The sequence below is a fragment of the Corythoichthys intestinalis genome, chromosome 19, assembly GCF_030265065.1.
Source record: "Corythoichthys intestinalis isolate RoL2023-P3 chromosome 19, ASM3026506v1, whole genome shotgun sequence".
In the NCBI taxonomy this organism is placed as follows: domain Eukaryota; kingdom Metazoa; phylum Chordata; class Actinopteri; order Syngnathiformes; family Syngnathidae; genus Corythoichthys; species Corythoichthys intestinalis.
Genome location: NC_080413.1, coordinates 17,654,029 through 17,673,636, shown reverse-complemented (window position 1 = coordinate 17,673,636; position 19,608 = coordinate 17,654,029). Strand labels below are relative to the sequence as shown.

Below are 19,608 nucleotides of genomic sequence, written 5' to 3'. Positions count from 1 at the left end.
TGTGTCGACACGCTTCATGAGGTCTCACGGACCCATCACTAACAAGTGCAAGTGCAGAGTGAGAGTGAGCGGCGATTTGTTTTTTCTTTAATTGTCGTATATCCAAAATGAAGAGAAGTTATCCTTCTGGAAGCGACAAAAGAAAAAAAAAGCAGAAGAGGAGGAAAAGGAAGCAAGACAGCGGTGAGTGTACTATGTTACTGTATTTTGATGTCCTAATGTAGTAGAAGCCGGGCACTTTGAGTGTCCTAAAAAGCGCTCTATAAGACCGAGGTATTATTATACTTTTACTAAATGTGCTATTGTTTTAAGTCCAACTGTCTCCCTTACTTGCACACGCTCAAAGGGCCCCATGTTGCTTGTTGCCTAGGGCCCAATGCTACGCCTCTTGCCCTAACAAGAATAAAGAGGAAAAATGCAACAACCAGTGTAGTCCAAAGTAGCGGAGTAAGAGTAGCGTTTCTTCTTCACAAATCTACTCAAGTAAAGGTAAAAATTATGGCTTAGTAAAACTACTCTTTGAAGTACATTTGTCTCAAAAGTTTACTCAAGTAAATGTAACTGATTAAATGTGACATGTTACCACCTACCTCTGCTGAGCAGTAGTGATTATAGAGATGCAAGGATTCTGCTCTAAAGCAGATAAATAAAAAAAGAGTGGACGGACATTCGGATAGTTAACCAGATAGACTAGTCCAATTATTGTGATGACAGTTCTATAACATGTTAATAGCGGTTTTATTTTGTTTTAATAACTGCAACGTCTTTCCTGAAAATTTGCTGTTGATACACATTTTTGCTGACATGGTCGTCTGTAGCTCTTGCCACCACATGCAGGCGCTAATGCCTTCCTCGCTAGTAATTTTCCCACATCTCCCTTCAGAAACCAGCGCGATTAATAATAAATTGCGCTCGTAGGCGTTTCCATCGTGTACCGTAAAACCCCCGTAAAAGTGAGTGGAATTTGATTACCTTTTAATTCCCCAGGTTCAGGGAGCAGCAGGGAATCAACAGGGGATTATATTTTCCGACTGGTGTAAATCCAGTCACTAACTAGTGAATGTTGTTACCTTTTCGGGGGAAAAGGGTAAATCCCAGCTACTCTGGCCTAGCCTGTTAATTAGATGACGCTTGCCACTTGATGAATGTAGTCCTAGGAGAGGACTTCTCTCTGTAGCTGCTGACAAGCTGGATTACCCAGACAAATTAAAGGCCCTATAATTCTATTTTTTTCCCCCTGGGAAGTCGACATCTGTGTGAGGGGCGTTCCACCATGGCAGCAGCGTCAGCTCATCGCATCTGCATCCTAATGACGCGGCGTATGACTACCAGCAGTACATCTCACCATACACGCACTGACTCGACAGAGCTTCGAATATCGTTGTACAGTACTTGTGACAATGACAATTAAAGATCAATCAAAAGAAAACAGTAGCTCACAGTCATTTAGTTTTTCTATAAAGACGACAAAGTGGCTATTCACAGGGAAAAAAAAAAAAAACACTCAGATTGAAACGTGTATTTTTAGCTCATTCTTCAAAGCCCTTAAATTGCGCCATAGACTTCATAATGTACTGATGGGACGCGGGGCCGAGAAATAGGGGACCTGCTTTGTTGGCGAGGCCGTCAAAGCTGACCGAGTGGAATCACAAAGCTTTTTACATTGAAAATTATTGCGAATAAATGCTTAAATACCTGAATTCTTTATAGATATAGACGTAAAACAGTCTTGATTCTTGGTTAAAAGCAAAAAAACGTGCAGTAAGCATTTATTTTACGTGAATATGTCAAAGTACAATGTTAGTCTATTAGTGAATGTAGCTAGCGGCCGCCTGATGTAAACAGAGCTTTTCCGGTGAAAACTTTTTTTTTTTTTTTTTTTTAACCTGTCCTGTTCAGCTGTTTGACACACAGAATGGAAGTCTAAGGCTACGTTCATACTACAGGTCTTAACGCACGAATCAGATTTTTTGTCATATCTGTTTTTTTGGCGTGCCCGTTCAGACTGCCTTTGTCCATTGAGACCATTCAAGTATTACGCATGCGCACTAATTCGCAGTCCGACAAACGCTGAGCAAGACGACCCGCATGCGCAGAAGCATCAAAACAAATGACCACACATGCTGGCTGTCATCCGTCATTCCAGGGATATCATATTTTGCTTTTTAAAAAGAGGACACAAATAACAGACATAAATAATCCCAGTTTAGGTTTATATTCAAAGTATATGGATCGATAGCATGCATGCCCTGTCCGTGCATATCACACACACACATACGCGCAGTTTGCTCCGACTCTCGGCCGTGTAAGCAATGTTGAAATATTGCTTATATGGAGCAGACAGAAAACCTATCATTCTCAGGCTTATCCTCAACCCATTTTTATTTTGTTTTATGACTGTTGTCAAGTCCGAACCTTCCTAAAAAGCCGTGTTCAAGGCAAGCTAGGCGCTAATAACACACAGCTGCACCGCTACGGTGGAGTCTCTCTCGCTTTTTGATGACGTAATTGCTGCATGAATTCCGATTTGAGAGACTGGACAGTACAGACCGCCGCGACAGTCTGGAAAAATGTGGCCCAGATCAGATTTGAACCACATACGAAAGTGACCCAGATCGGATTTGAAATGGTCCAGTTCTATGCGACTTGTCACGTTCAGACCGTCAAGTTAATGCCTCACTCGAGTCGGAAAAACACGAAAAAATCGGATTCGTGCATTAAGACCTGTAATATGAACGTAGCCTAAGTGCCCGGATGGTCTGAACAGTTTTGATTTTTCACATTGAGAGTCTGACATACTGCCATTGTGATCATTCAACAAAGCTCATTTATTATGACAAAGCAGCGAACAGGAAGGGGTTATGGGGAACAGAAGAAAAACACAAAAGAAAGAAAAGAAACACAAACTACAACAAGAAATACATTGAACGTCTACACTAACGACTAATATGTTGGTGCTATCGTCAGCTAGATGTATTTCTGGTTGACGCCATGTGGGGGGCCTGTTGACCAGGGAAAGAGGGGGATAGGGGTGGGGAAATCTATAAGCTAAGTGATTGAAAGGGGTAGAGTGTACACAAATCAGCTCTGTGATCTAGAACCAGTAATCGTGTGAATCCATTGTGAGTGTAAGCCCATTGGCCGCCGACCCTACGCCGCCCAATCGCCAATCCCGGCACCGGGACCTCTCATCCAAACGCGCCCCATCACATCCAGCCGCATGCGAGCCCCACCAGGTGCGTGACAGCCACGCAGACGAGTGGCGACGCCACGCAGGCGCCAACCCACGGCCGTGGCCCCAACCCAGCCAGCCCGGGGAGTGAGGGCGGGCGGGGTTGGGGGTAATGGGATTGTGAGGGGAGGGTAGTCCAATGTATGCATTTGCCAGAGCTCTCCTGTGGAGTATGATGTGTGTGGTGCGTTAAAAAAGTTGCAAACTCGGTGAAAACTCTTATGAATAAATGGTTAAATCCACGAATTCTTGGACGTAAAACAGTCTAGATTCTTTGTTAAAAGCAAATAAACATGCAGTAAGCATTTATTTTACATAAATATTGCGAACTACAAGGCCAATGCTGTAGCAGCTAATTTCTCCCATTGATTTTTTTCACGTTTCAAAATGCATGCATGGTATAAAAAATATATTCATTACCTTGAATCCTCGGACAAATCCCTCCTGAGACAATCGTTCCTGTTTGTATGCAGTACAGCTTTCGTTCCTTAATCTTAAATTGGGCGTTGAATGCTGAATGTGTCACTGCAACCGATTGCGAATGACTGAAGTGGATTGTGGGATGCCTGGCCCCCTGCTTGAAGTCGTTGCGCAGTGGCTGGCCGAATTGACCCGTAAATACAATTATGAAGTCTATGATTACGCCTAAACGCCCTGTAGTTTTAAGGCACCAGAATTCATGGTCGACTCATTTGATAGTTAAGGTTTATTTTTTTCTTCAAATACAAGTGTAAAATTCAAGTGTTTTGAGATCATTATTAATTATATGAATATTTGTTGTTTTGGTTGTTTATTACCATATTGGCCCGAATATAAGACGGCCCTGATTATAAGACGACCCCCTCTTTTTCAAGACTCAAGTTTGAAAACTGCTTTTTGAACACCAAATTAATTTTTATACAGAAAATAATTAAAGTAAATCCGAAACAAATGATCATAACAATATATCAGAGAGAAAAAGCATGTTATTTTGCTTCATTCAAATCTTAATATCAGAACATTTAAATATGTAAGCTAAAGTGCAATCACATTCATAAATGAATGGTATCTGGTTTTTGAAATGTAAATAAACCAATCTATTGTGATAAAACAATAAAATTGTGATAACTGCATTAACCATCAAAGTGAAGTCTAACTGTAACTGTAGGCTTGAAACAAATCTGAATAAGGAAAAACATTGCAATAAAATAATGCAAACTGGTTAAACTTGAGAGTAGCTGAGATCCGTCGTTCAGCATTCGCGTCAATGATATCTGGTGCCATCTGGCGTCGTGAATGGGGAGAGTAGCTGAGATCTATCATGACAGAACATCGCTTCCATGATATCTGGCACCATCTAGCGTCGTGAATGGTTATAAAGTCTAGACCGCGAATATAAAATGACCCCCTCTTTTTCAGTCCTATTTAAATGCAGAAAACACCGTCTTATATTCGGGCCAAAACGGTACTCAGAATTCATTCACTGTTTGCATTAGAACCATAAGCGGAGTTTGACTTTTGTGACAGGGGAGGCAAAACATGTCGATGACCCCGAAACGCCGTGTCAGCAATGAAATTAACTTACAAGATACCTGCTGTCCGAAGAATCCGGTGGGCAGTTTAGTGATAGAACAGGTGAACGAGCAGGCGTTTTGCCAGGCAAGCAGTACAGGATCTAGCGGGGGGGTGGGGTGGGGGATACAAAAATGAGCTCAGTATCAAGATTACAAGATTCTTTGTTAGCTGAAAGTCACATACCTGTAGGTGAGTTGTTGATCTGGCAATGATGTGAAGCCAAGGACCGGTTTAAATAACCTGCTGACGATGATCAGCAGCACCTGGACCCAGGCTCACCCATCTGTGCAATCAAGGCGACCATAAGGCAAAACTGTCATAGTGCTGATCCGGGCCGCATCTGGCGCATTAACATTAAGCGGGAGTTCGAGCTTGTCCGGTCTGCAAGGTCCACCCCGGAACAGTGCGTAAGCTATCATTTAAATTGTCATAGTGCTGATCCGGGCCGCATCTGGCGCACTGACGTTAAGCGGATGTGATTGCTATGCGGATTTGGTGAGCTGAGGCCGGATCCGGCATGGAGTCAGCTGCTATTAAGGAAGTTTTTCCACTCATTCACACCCTTGTGAAACAAATCCTCACAGTGGTGAGTTTGAAAATGGCGGCAGGAAAAACAGGAGACGGCATCTTTTTTGACTGAATATTCCAGCCAGGAATATTTATAATCATTCATTCAAAATGAGCGTTTTTTGTTCCCCATGATTTTTTAGGGGAATTCTAAATCAAACTGCTCAGGACAGCTATGCTTTTGGCCAAGGACATCGTCCATTGAATATGGTACGCCCGGTTGTGGCTGTTGTACAATTAGTATCTTTAGTGGGACAAACTAAAACTCAGCTCACTATTTTGGCAGTGCTCTCCGGCGTTTCATGGTCCACATCTTCAATCACTGGTTCTCGCTCAGTAGTTGTTGTCGCTTTTGAAAGCTTAGGTTTGAAAAAACTACGTACATCCATCTTGTTTCTTCTGTCCTCAGGTGGTTTTTGGCTAAGCAAAGCAAATTACCGTCCCTAAGGTAATAGTCACATAATCTGTTTAGAAATTAAATTTGACGTGTTATAATTTTTTTTTTTTGTTCATTTCATTTATTTTTGTTGTTTGTTTTATCGCTTTAGAATTTTTATAGACAACATTTTACCGGCAAATTCTTAATTTTAAATTCAGATGTTGAAATATCGATTACATTCAGTGATATTTTCGGCCACCGAAGGCGCTATGACCCCGGCCCCGCTTTAATTTCCACGTATGATTAGAATTTTTGCCATGCCTCAGCAAATAGTGAGCAACTCTACTGTACATCTATAGTCGGTCTTTAGTGCTTTGAGACAAATTTTCACTGACCCGCATTGCATCAATGCAAAGAGTTTCTGCTTCTCTGCTAACACGCGTTGGAATGCAAAGCAAGTACCTTTAGCTTGTAATTAAAATGTCTCATTGGGGATCAGTGGGCCTAATGAGCCTCTCACATATCAGCCCCACTGGAGCAAGACTGCGGGACTAAGGCAACCATTCCTCCTACTACTACAGATGGTTTTCCACTTTACTCGCAAATAATGTATATGTTTATACTACAGCTTGATTAATAAATTAATCCGAGGTTGGGATGATAGAGCTTAACCCTTCTTTTTCATTGGTGATTATAAAAATATTTTCATTAGATATTTTTATTTCATATGAATGTAAGAGTCCATATTTAGCTCATTTTAGGAGTAAAACTGGAACAGTTTGGTCCAACATGAATGACATCTGATCTCACAAATCGACAATAACTCCACAAAGGAGCACTCAACAAAAGTAACGAAGCTGCAAAGGATGGAATAACATGTTTTTGGACTCTCTTCATGTAAAGGTCAAGCATGTGTACTCTGCTAAAGACCATTATTAACACCAGAAAAGAACATTTAAATTACTAGAATTGTGTCAGACTGACTTCGGAGTAATGGTCTCCACTTATGTTCTTTTCACATGTTCCATTGTTTAATGGGTTTAAGTGAGACATTCATGACAACCAGACATTTTAATTTGACATCACGGCCTTCAAGGCATTTAGTTGTACGATTATGCCCAAATTGGAAGGAACTCATTTTTAATTCACCTTAGGGGAAAGAGTTTATCATGAAATGCAAAAAAAAGAGAACAGGTGTTTCCAGGTGTGAAAGTGGGTCGGAACGGTCCAGAACGACATTCCGGGAAGAGATTCGGCGCTGGAACGGGGCAAAACGGTGCTTTGATCCCAAAAATATTACGGCAACTGTCAAAACCCAATGCTAAAAACGACCTGGCTGGCTGCCACACAGGCATCTCCGAGAGGAAAACGATCTAACAGGGAGTTCCGGTGAGAAATTCTAGCCACTTTCACCCCTAGGTGTTTCTCTCGAAAGCCTCTTCAGCAGGCGGGAGACCGGCCATTCAATGGTGTGCTTGGGAGACCCACTTTTACAGTTGCCTTTTTAACAGCACTGAATTTGTATTGTATAAATCAATTTAAAAGGTATAAATGTCAGACTTGAGTTAGCCACTTATTTCGATGGCTCCTCAGTGGCTGGCAAATCAATTAGGACCACATTGTGGCATAATGAGAGGTGAGACAATGGCGTTGTAGCAGTAATGTAGAATAAATGCATTAATCAGTGACTGTACTTTTTTTTATTACCTATACATTTTCATAACTGGCTAAACAACATATGAGTGGAAGGCCACCCCAATTTTTCCCCATTATCCTTTCAGATTAACACGCTTTCGTAGTCTTATCAAGTAAGACCTCTTCCTCTTACCCTCACTCCACCATAGGGAATCAGTTGTTAACAAGCATATTCTTTACAAACCAAATTAGCCTCTATCCACTCTCTCGCACACCGACGCTAGGTACCTCAACAAGCACAGTAGCGTCGGAGGCAAAGGTGATGCCAGCACTCGGTCTGGCGATCAAGCACAACGCCTCTGCAGAAACGGTCCCCACTGAATGGGATGCATGTATAGATACCGCCGAAAAAAGAGGGTTAGCTAATACCTTACCGAGTAGAAATTGGCTTGAACGTTCTCGGAGGAGCGGAGGAAAAAGCATCGATCTAAACACAATAAAATGCTTGTTAAGCCAAGGTTTTAGTGAGGGTTTGTTTCAAAATGGACAAGAAATATGGGGTGCTCTTGAGGTTTATATGCAAAGGCCTTGGGATAGACTACGGGTCCTCGATCTTTCGACAAAATTAAGGTCAAACAGCACGTCAGAATATATACTAACACGAGTAAAGTCATATTTACCAAAGAAATTGCCTTAACGTCAACACTTATGTCAGAAACAGAAGGTGAAAACAGGGAAAAAGGTTTTTTTTAACATAAACTCATTCTCAAAAAACAGACCACTCCAAGAAAAACAAATTCTAGTACAACAGTGCAAATCAAAGACATGGGCTAAAAATACTTGTTTGGGGCAGATAAACATGACAGGACATAGCACAAGGACACACTCAACATGGATGACGATCTGACAAAGCCAATGCAAAAGCGAAGGGCTTATATTGCAAAATGACCGGAAGTACCCTGTCCGCCATTGCTGAGGTGTGCTGCCTGCAGCACACAGCAGCTGCTGTTAAAGTTCATATTGACTGATGCTGGGCTGCTATAGGTGTGCAAACACCCCAGTAATGGAAGCCAATCACCAGAGGGCAATGTACACAAATCTCTATTCAGATTAGTCAATAGACAGGGGACAACGAGGAACAGGTGGATGACATGAGGGGCAGTCGATTGGTCGACACACATTGTGCATGCACAACAGGTGAACTCAATGGGCAATCACAAGGACAAGACACACTAAGGCAAAAACATGAAACGAACCAGACGCTAACAACTCAAAACCTTTATCCTGTAAACGGATTTCTTTCTATTTTTTTTAATCAAGCTTTCTTTTCATGTTTTGTTGTTGTTGTTGTTTTGCAATATGGCACAGAGGCCTACTAAATTTCCACACCAAGTGTTACACGTCTTGTGTTGCACAAACAAACCAAGTGCAACTCAGACTCTGGCTAGCTGCTTTCCAGTTCATCAGCGAGAATGGCATAATTACTGTACATATAGCATTAATAAGTGAGATTGATATACAGTAGAGGTGTAACGGTACACAAAAATCTCGGTTCAGTTTAGAGTTCACGGTTCGGTTCATTTTCGGTACAGTAAGAAAACAAAATGCAAAATATAAATGTGCTAGTTGTTTATTACATACCTCTGTGCTTTCAATAACAGGAACATTAGCCTATACAAAGCTAGACTTCTGCTCGAAAAGTAGCGGGTATTTAAAGATAATCCAACAACAATTTGCCTTTCAGACCCCGCGTATTGGTCAGCTTTCGTTCTGAAAGAAAGAAGAAAAAGAAGTCCTGTGCTAAAGAGAAAAGCAATCCCAATGACAAAGATTTTACCATGTATTTTACAAATGAAATGCCTCAATGAATCATTTTTTCTTTCTTATGAACGGTTTTCCAAAGCTTTATTGGTGGATTTTCTCAAGTTAAAGCGCCACACAGAAATTAATACATTTAATTTTGTAAGCAGGATCTGTGTATTATTCTTATTATTTAATTACAGGTGTTTTAGCTCATTTCAATTAATTTTATTATGTGTTTATATTTTACAAATGTGATGTAGTATTCATTTATATTGTATATTTTATGTTGTATAACTTTAGTTCCTATGTGAATATTAGTTCCTACTTGTTTTGTTGTGGTAGAAGGGTTTTGTATTGAACACGGGGCAGTGTTGATTATTATTATAGCAGAGAAGACAGCAGTAAATCAAGACAAGTCAATTGTGCCCCGATCTACCACTCAAGAGATCTGATGGACTCAAAAAGTGGGTTACAATTGCATATTAGTTTGAAAATCGACCGGATCCACCGTATTTTTACACGAGTGACTTCCGGTCTGCCTGATCCTAGCTACCGGTAGTAGTATTGACGCAGGAGGGTCGCGTCTCGTGTCAAATAATAAACTCTGCCATTCTTTTCGCGTGCGTCGTGTTGAGCCGCTTCTGGGACGCGTCCAACACGCGGCCGCACTGCTACTGGTGTGCATTGGCTGATTGACTTTAATGCCCGCGTTTTACTGCGTTCTCTCGGCGGCCACGTTGTCGCGCCATTGACGTTTCTGGGTTATACTGTCCTACCGTGTTAGTCCTCATTATAGTAGAGAAGACGGAGTAAATATAATCTACGCAAAGAAACTGTAACCGGAGGGTTACATTATGTCAGAAACTCGTTCGGTACGCCTCCGTTCCGAACCGAGCACCACGTACCGAAACGGTTCAATACAAATACATTACCGTTACACCCTTAATATACAGTATATATTAAAAAAATGAAGAGCCAATTTTAAAATTAAACGAGTAAGCGACTAAAACAGTTAGCTACAGTTTGCTAGTCCTCAATTGGGTCAGCCACAGTTATTGGACTTTTACATGGTGACGCTGAGACACCAAGACGCAACGATTGTGACTCACCTTTTCATGGTGATGGCGAAAACGGAAGTTGTAGACGCAAACTTTTGATTCCGGCCTCCAAACCGAAATGATTCGATTGCGGGGATTGCTGCGCAACGATATGAATAGAACGCTCTACCTCTGATGACGTCAGCACTCGCACACGCATGCGCAGTTGCTGCTAGTAAACATTGAAAACAGAAAACATGGAGGAACACCGGCTTTAACTGACTGTTTTTATAATATTTTTAATTAAAATAAAACGCATGGACGCCATTGCTTCAAGTGAGTGGGTATTTTGTCTTCTGGGCTGAGGAGGTTGTTGTCAAAGAAGTGCATCGTTGCCTGTCACCTTGTAAAACTGCACTGCCCCCTAGGGCCTGGCATGAATACTACATCGCTTTCATGCAGAATTGCGACATTGTTAGAATGGAGACGGAACTATGTAAATGCAAATACGAAATTTGTCATATTCTTGGAGTGTCACCATGTAAACGGCCCCTTAGTTTTCTCACATTTTAAGTAGCAATGGTCTTTGTCCCTACTTATTTAGTTAGACAATCCAACCTGATTAAATTCTCATTTAAATTTCAAATTCATTGTTTTTGAGTCTTCTTACACAATATATGCTCTTGTTATTCAAAGTTTGTAAACCTCTGTGTTGTAAAAATGTTATTATGCAACTACACTTTGTGTTTGCTGCTGCCTATTGACCAGGACTTTCCTTAAAAGGGGTTCTTAATCTCAATAGGCTATTTCCTGGTTAAATCATACTTAGAAAAAAGAAATCGTGCTTTAGAAAAGCGACTAGTTGTTATTACAGGCAGCGTGAGCTCTCCAGACCTTATAAAGTAGGTTGGAAACAAACAAATTACTATAAAAAGCAGAACAAATTGCCCTTGGTTGGTTTTTAAGAGGAAATTGCTCTGTCCAGAATGCATTACTGCATCATCTTAGCCAAAGCGGCATGATGAATATCTTTCCAATAGAGGCGAGGATTTCTATTAGTGAGCTGTTGAGATAACGTAGTAGTAAAGTCGACGTTTTCCTTCTGTTCCCCTTCGATGTTTTTCACTGTTCCTCCATTAGTAAATTACATGTTATTGCCTCGCCTTGAATAAATGAATCAACCCAAGTAATTATTTCCACATATGTGTATGGGTCAATGCACATTTCTTTGACTTACAATCATAACTAAGGGACCTTTTGTCTCGTAGCCTCTTTTTTAGCTTCCCTCTCCAGCACCCTGAAATGTTTTAATGGCTTCATAAAAACAACTAATAAAAGACCGTTTTGTGTTTTTTATGCGCTTTTTCGCCCAGACAGAAAGTGCTGCAGCGACGCAGTGAGCGCCATGTTTACCGCGTCGGCAAATTAATTAAAAGGAGATGGACCGATTACGTCGAGGACTGATGAATGTGACAAAAATGATGGAAGATTACAGGAGGGGGGAGGTGCAAGGATCACACAAATATGATCATTCATACATATCTGCTACGGTGCAAAGAAAACATGGCTTATTCGTGACCTTTAAACATTTATTGGATCAATCGTCGTTCAAATGTCAGTCAGTAGAATGATAAAAATAGAAACGTGTGTTTGGTATTTTATCTTCACTACTGAAGCCATTTTAAGTCTGATTTAATTTAATGGAAAAAAAGTTATTTCTCTGGCTGAGACAGTCATCGCTGAAAGGTTGAAGAAATACAGTGGTATCACAAAGTATCTGAACCTTTTCGAATTTCTCACATTTCTGCATAAAATCGCCATCAAATGTGATATATTTGTCAAAATCACACAGATGAAAAAACAGTGTCTGCTTTAACCAAAACCACCCATATTTTTTTATGTTTTCATATTTTAATGAGGATAGTATGCAAACAGTGACAGAAGGGGGAAAAAATAAGTAAGTGAACCATCACATTTAATATTGTTCTGTTGAAACCATAATGAAAATGATTTACTTCTGTGTTTTTGATCATTGTCTTGTTGCAGCATCCATCCTCTTTTTAGCTTCAACTGTCTGACAGACGACCTCAGGTTTTCCTGCAAAACATCCTGAAAAACTTTTAAATTCATTCTTCCATTAATGATTGCAAGTTGTCCAGGCCCTGAGGTAGCAAATCAGCCCCAAATCATGATGCTCCATCCATCATGATTCACGGTGGGGATTAGGTGTGGATGTTGGTGAGCTGTTCCATTTTTCCTCCACACATGACGTTGTGTGTTACTCCCAAACAATTCAACTTCGGTTTCGTCAGTCCACAAAATATTTAGCTAAAACTTCTGTGGAATGTCCACGTGCCTTTTTGCGAACATTCAACGAGCAACAATGTTTTTCTTTAGACAGCAGTGGCTTCATCCGTGGAGTCCTCCCATGAACACCATGCTTGGCCATAGTTTTACATATACAGGGTGGCCCAAAAAAAAGTTTACACTGCCATAATACAACTTAAATGCCATGTTTATTCAGCTTAGAATTAGAATTTAATCACAAATTATACATTATTGTAAAGAACATGTACAGTACACTCTATTTTTCAATGTGTCCTCCCTTAAGTGTCACAACAGTCTCCAGGCGCCTGCGGAACGCTTGACAGGTCTTTTTTATGTAGGATGCTGTCATCTTTTCCCAAGATCTAACAATGGACCTCTCCACAGCTGCCACAGAAGTTTGTGGCTTCTTACAGGCACTGTCCTCCACAGTTGCCCACATGCTATAATCCAGGGGATTGAGATCTGGACTCTGGGGTGGCCACATATCACCTTGTCAATCAACTTTTTGGTCCGCACAGATCGGCACTTCCAGACCCAGGTTTTCGTGAGGCTGTTCCAGTATGTTTCAGCTTCTTTTTAACTTTGTAGACTGCACATCTGGATATTCTCAGATTTGCTGCAATCTCAGTAGGTGTCAGACCGGCACGCAGCAATTCAGGTACAGCTAAAGTTTTCTTCATTTTCAGCAGAAGCACAGGAATTGTAGAGACGAGAGATTACCAGCTGCATTGAGTGACCTTAATGAATCACTTAAGCATGACAACCTATTTAGATATGTTTCAATGGCTTTTAAACAAGCAGTCAACTGAGTGTAAACTTTTTTTGGGGTCACCCTGTAGTTGATGTGTGCACAGAGATATTGGACTGTGCCAGTGATCTCTGTGAGTCTTTAGCAGACACTCTAGGGTTCTTTTTTACCTCAATGAGTATTCTGCGCTCTATTCTTGGCGTCATCTTTGGTGGACAGCCACTCCTTGGGAGAGAAGCAACAGTGCCAAACTCTTTCCATTTGCGGACAACTTCTCTGACTGTTGATTGATGAACATCCAGACTTTTAGAGATGGTTTCATATCCTTTCACAGCTTTATACAAATCAACTATCCTTAATCGCAGGTCTTCAGACAGCTCTTTTGACCGAGCCATGATGCACATCAGACAATGCTTCTCATCAAGACAATTCTTACCAGGTGTATGTTTTGTAGTGGGGAGGGCAGCTTTTAACCACTCATCAGTAATTGGGCACACACCTGACTTAGCTTCTATGGTAAAAATTGGTTTCAATTGCTCTTTAAGTATCCTTAGGTTCACTTCCTTTTTTTTCCCCTTCTGTCATTGTTTACCTGCTATCCTCATTAAAATATGAAAACCTGTAAATGTTTGAGTGGTTTCAATTAAAGCAGACACTGTTTTTACATCTGTGTGATTTTGACAAAGATCATATCACATTTGATGGTGATTTTATGCAGAAATGTGTGAAATTCCAAACGGTTCAGATACTTTTTCATACCACTGTATCTGTAGAAAACTGATTGCTGGAAAGGAAAAATATGTACTTGTTTGACATTGGGGCCATCTTTAGTCAAATATATCGAAATCAATGCATTTTTTGTAAATTAGCAGAAAATCTGTTCAAACTTGCTTAAGACCTCCAACACAGGGGCCATTTTGTATCGGATTTGCTTTAAAACCAAAAGCATTTCAAGATAAGGTAATAATACTTCCGTTTTCAAATATCTTTACATATTGCAACCAATATAACACTGTTAATTTTTTTTTTTTTTTTAAATCAATAGAATATGGTAGTAATCAAGCATTTACATTCAAAAGGAATTTTGACTTTTCTCTATATAAAAAAAAATTACAAACGCAAAGAAAACACATTGATTAATGCGGTTTGAATGCACGCTGAAGTAGCAGCAATGAATGACAAGATCTTATAATGGAAAGAAAAGTTTAATGAGTGAAGGAGCCCTGAAAGGGTATTTTATCCAGCCTCCGGAGGTCGGTGGCAGGAACGGTGAGCGAGGTGTGATATTGAGAGGCGAAAAAAGAAAGAGCTGTGGGCAAAGGGTTTAAAGTGGCTGTCCTTTGGAAAGGCGGAGAGTGGCTGACAGATAGCGAGTGGAGGGCTTGCAAAGACAGGATAGAGGAAAAATAGACCAGGGAGAGGTAAAGAAGTGGTGGTGAAATGGTGGAGTGGTAAAGAAGAGTAGGGTGAAGGGATTAGCTGGTCGGGTATGTTGGAGCTTTGGTCCCCTTGGCTGCGATATGAACGTTGAATTATTCATGCAGCAACAAGGACAAAATCATTTTTATATTGTGACCAATGCTGTGCAGTGTCTTACTTGGGGGGGGGGGGGGGGGGGGGGTATCTTGAATTCAAATGAGTCAAAAGTGATTCTTTTTCGTATTTTGTGGTCTATTTCTCAAAATGATTAGGTTTTATGGTGAAAAAAGATAATGCTTCTGTTCTATCCCTGACCTTTCCAATATGCTAATAATTATAGTGTGGTACCTTGACTTACAAGTTTAGGTGACTCTGTGACCAAGCACGTTATTCAATTTTTTAAGAACACCACTCTTTTTTTGTATAAAGTTTATTTTTGCTTTAGATGTTTGCCTTTGAGGTGTGCAGCTCAGTGACTGATATCAGGAGTGGTTGGCTTTGTTGGTTGGGTTAGTTCAGTGCTTCTCAATTATTTCCTGCACCCCCCCCCCCCCCCGCCACTGAAAATAGTATCATTTGTCGATAAAGTTATTATAAGCACAACCTGTCGTGATAAGTGAAGATCAACAAAGTAGCGTATCAATTTTTTTTTTTTTTCTTTTTGTGTGTGTTACATTTTTTTATTCAGATTTAGCCTTGGAAAGATACATATAAGACACTTTTTCCCCAAACTATAATTAAAAAAAAAAAATGTATATATATATATATATATATATATACAGACAAGACTGAAAAAGCAGTTTCTGCTCTTGCACTGCTCTTTAAAAGAAACTGATGTATTTTAAGCCAAAAGAACTGTTGTGTTTGATAGAACAATATGTCTATATGCTGCCATAGCAGATTCATGGTGCATTAAGCCCCCGAACTATTTTTAATTTGTCCGTTTTACCCTGAAAACCCCCGTTTACAGACGTCGCGCCACCGCTTTTGTTTCAACCCAGCTATAAAACGAAGGTAATTAATGATATTTATTCTTCAAAATGTCTGTCGTTTTTAGCTTAGAATTATTAATTAATGTCTCATATTTTGTTTAAAAAAAAAAAAATGACCAAAAAAATATTCACTCACATATTTTAAACAAATTATGTCACTATAAAAAAAAATGGCGTCTGCAAAAAAGTCACGGATATCTACCTCATAACTATCGCTTAATTGTATTTTTTTTGTTACTGTCGCATTTTCTCCTATATGTTAGATGATAAATAATCTATCCAAGCAAAAAAAAAAAAAAAAAAACGTTTGAAAAGGTAAATATTTGAAAAAGAAAATTTCATCCACTCCTTGATGTCTGCGATTTCTGCATCGCGGCCCTTGTTATATTACCATGTTTCACCCATAAAATCCCCCAAAAATCCAGCTATGGCCATTCACAGCTGTGTCTTGACACTCAGTGAGACATGCTACATGGAGTTTTTGGATCGAAACAAGTACGCGATAATATCTCGTTAAAGTCATGGCGTCTGTAATTCTGGTCTCGCGTGCTCTCACCTCCAGATAGCGTATTGCTGTTTAAATTTTTTTTTTTTTTTTTTTAAATGCCCTCCTGTTCAAAATTTTTCTTCCTCTAGAAAATTGAGATTTTAAGCTTTCCAATTATGTATCACACATGCATATCGGAAATTTTGAAAGGTTGTCTCAAAGCGGAACTTCAAGTCACCTGAGTGTTTTCCGCTATATATAAATAAATGTTTTTTAAGCACTTCAAATGTAATAATTATGATAAGTTTTAAACATGTTACAGACTCTCCGAATTAGTTTTAAACAAGAATAAAGCACAATCGTAGAAAAATGCTTGGCTTTAATACATGCTTCTGTTACCTCCCTTGACTGTGACTCTTGGAGTGACGTGGAAATTAAAAACTGCTCAGGATCACTTTTAAAATGTGGCGTTTATTGCCGCGAACACAACACGCCCGGCTGCCTCGAACGTCGCCACACACACACATTCATTCCAGCGCGTGCTTCCTTATCCCCACTCCCGCGCAATGCGCTAACAGAGCCTGTCTGTTCCAAGGCTGCACCTCATTGAGTGAGTATTCAAATCCTCTCACTTACACAAAATGAGTTGCCACAGCAACTGTTTAACAAGTTAAACAATGATTGAAGCATGCTCACTTTTGAAGCCCATGGCTCTGGCAAAATTTAGACACAAATGTCTGTCAACATCTCAAGTGCTTTCCTGGGGAACAAAGAGCAGGGATGGGGAGGGAGCGAGAGTGAGAGTAAGTGATCGGCTCGGGACAGCTCATCTGCTTTTTTTTTTTTTTTAATTGAAAAAAATCCGCGTTGGACTGAGGGCACTTAGTTTGAAGCGCAAAGTAGCGAGAGATCACTGTATTTGATCACGAAAAATTTAGTAAAATTAACAAATGACAATAAATTCAAACTGATTAGCAACAATAACTCAAGCAAAATATAACAAACAAACATTTTTCAAGTGTCACTGGACAAAAGGACAGTTTTTAGCTCCTCTGCTATGTTATGTTATGTTTTTTTGTTTTTTTTTTTTTGCACTGAGCAACTTGGTATGCCACATGGTATGATGCTAACAGTTGCTTGCTAGTTTACTGATGTAGCACTCACAAATCGGGACAATTGTTGGTAATCTTCAGCACAGTTTCGCTGAAAAAAAATTCAAGCGGCTTATCAATGTGATTGGGGTCTAATGTCTTTAAGTGACGTCTTCATTGATTTCGCTTCATTTTGTCCGCTGCCAATATTTTTGGACATAATAAACATATGTCTTTCCTCGTCTCCCACTGTATTAAAAGTGAAGCCAAACGCTACATACGCTTTGTCATATTTCATCGTCTTAGCTTTCGAGAGACTTCATAGATCTTGTTCTTTGCTGTGTGCTCTTGTTTAATGGTAAAATACTGCGCACTCTGAAAATGAGAACGCGACTGCCACCCACTGAGTGGATTTGCAATTACATGTTATTCTAGTATGGCAAAAACGTATGTACCGCCAGGTCACATGGCTCCAAGGCATCACACCCCCCCCCCCCCCCCATGATTTGAGAAGTACTGGTTAGTGCCTTTGACTTTTAATGGACCAGGTGAAAGTGGATCAGCCACTGTGGCTCTACAAAACACCTGTGAAGGTGGTGCATCATCATTATCGTTCCGTTTTTCAGGTTGGCGACCGTAATTTTAATTTTGTCTCGTAGGACAAAGCAAATAATAAAATTGATGAAGTGACCAGAAAAACCCGGACGGCAAGGTACCACTGAATTTTAAGTCTTGTTGTCAGTTAGATGAATATGGGTGAGGGTATAACTTGTGGGGAGCTACTGGTCCGCCGCACCTATTGTTAAAGTCACTGCGTGAAGCTGCTGCCCGGCCTGGGCAGATATGAGCATTGCCATTGTTGAATAATTCAGCAGCAGTAGCAGCAGCAAGGACACGGGGCCGTGTTGATACAACGACGCGTGGATGGGGGATTTGCAAAGGCCCTATGAGAGGAGGGCAAGGGAAGAAAGCAGAAGTTAATCCACATAACTGCAAGATCTGACCTCACGTGCCCGCGGGATACGAACTAGTCTCTGGCTGGGGCCATCGTTTATCCTTGTCAGCGACCTGTCGTCCACAAGACTTCAATGTGGCAGAGGCAGTGGCCAGTGAAGTGAGACCTAAAAATAACACTAGTAGTAGCCAGTGTTGTTAATCTTACTTTTAAAAAAAGTAATTACCAAAATTTTCGGACTATAAATCGCACCTGAGTATAAGTCGCACCAGCCATAAAATGCCCAACGAAGAGGAAAAAAACATACATAAGTCGCACTGGAGTATAAGTCGCATTTTTGGGGGAAATTTACTTGATAAAATCCAACACATAGAACAGATATGTCATCTTGAAAGGCAATTTAATATAAAAATACAATAGAGAACAACATGCTGAATAGATGTACAGTCTGATAACGTTACATGATGAACAATGAAATGCGAATATACTGACCTCACCAGGACGCTACGGCTCGGTCCTAGCTATACAGCAAGCTAAACTCCCAATGACGATGCTGGACATCTGTATAGACCCTACCCACCGACGTCACAAAATCACGTGATCGCTGTATTGTTCCGCCCCCTTGTCCGTCATTTTGTGTCTGTATTATCAATGGTCTCAGTTGATCGAGCAATTTATAATGCATTTCATGGAAGACCCGGTGCTTTCGGATGCCGTAAACTCACTGGATGCGTTGCATAAAAGGCGTTATGTGGAAAAGCTTCAGTTTATCCATTCGCCAGATCCATATTTGATGCCTAAATCGATGTTTTTCGACCCGCTGTCTCCGCCGTATTTGCCTGACATCTGCTAGCTACCCTGATATGTACAACTATCTTGTCCACACAAAATCAGCCTATTCTCACGAAAGTTTGAAAAACTTTAAGAGCTTGGAGGCTTATAAATACTTCGTTGCTGGTTGGGTGAAACAGGTCCTCGTCCACGAAAATTCGGCAGGAATCTATCTTGTGCTTCGAAAGGTGAGTTACGAAATTTTCAATTCAAAATCTTTTGTTCTTGCTAACATCCACTGTCAAGACTAATGTATTTCATGTCATTTGTCAATGGAGCTAGGGCTTTTAATGTTTATATGGTTTAGCGATAGCACTCTCACTACATACATACGTGTATGTTGTCGGCGATTAGCCTAGCAATGATCTCAATTGTGGTTGTCAGCCCAAAACCCTCTAAATATATATTAAATGCATCTTACCAGATATAAAATGACTACTACATAATCTGTGGTGATCGTTTGGAGCCCAGTTTTCTCGTCGAATTAGAGCAGCCCATCTCGCTCTCTCCTCTCCGGGTCTCTCGGAATCCGGTAGAACTTCAAGTCTCT

At 40.4% G+C, this 19,608-nt stretch overlaps 1 protein-coding gene across 5 annotated transcripts in view; it reads right to left on the bottom strand.

Moving 5' to 3' along the window:
- Positions 1-19,608, bottom strand: part of LOC130907443 (MAM domain-containing glycosylphosphatidylinositol anchor protein 2-like) — a 459,232-nt gene that overhangs the window by 409,449 nt on the left and 30,175 nt on the right. For all 5 annotated transcript variants that reach the window (XM_057822539.1, XM_057822545.1, XM_057822543.1 and 2 more), the window contains exons 2-3: positions 4,970-5,069; positions 4,797-4,886 (exon numbers count right to left, since the gene is read on the bottom strand). The gene's annotated coding sequence lies outside the window, so the exon portion shown is untranslated. The remainder of the gene's footprint in view (positions 1-4,796; positions 4,887-4,969; positions 5,070-19,608) is intronic.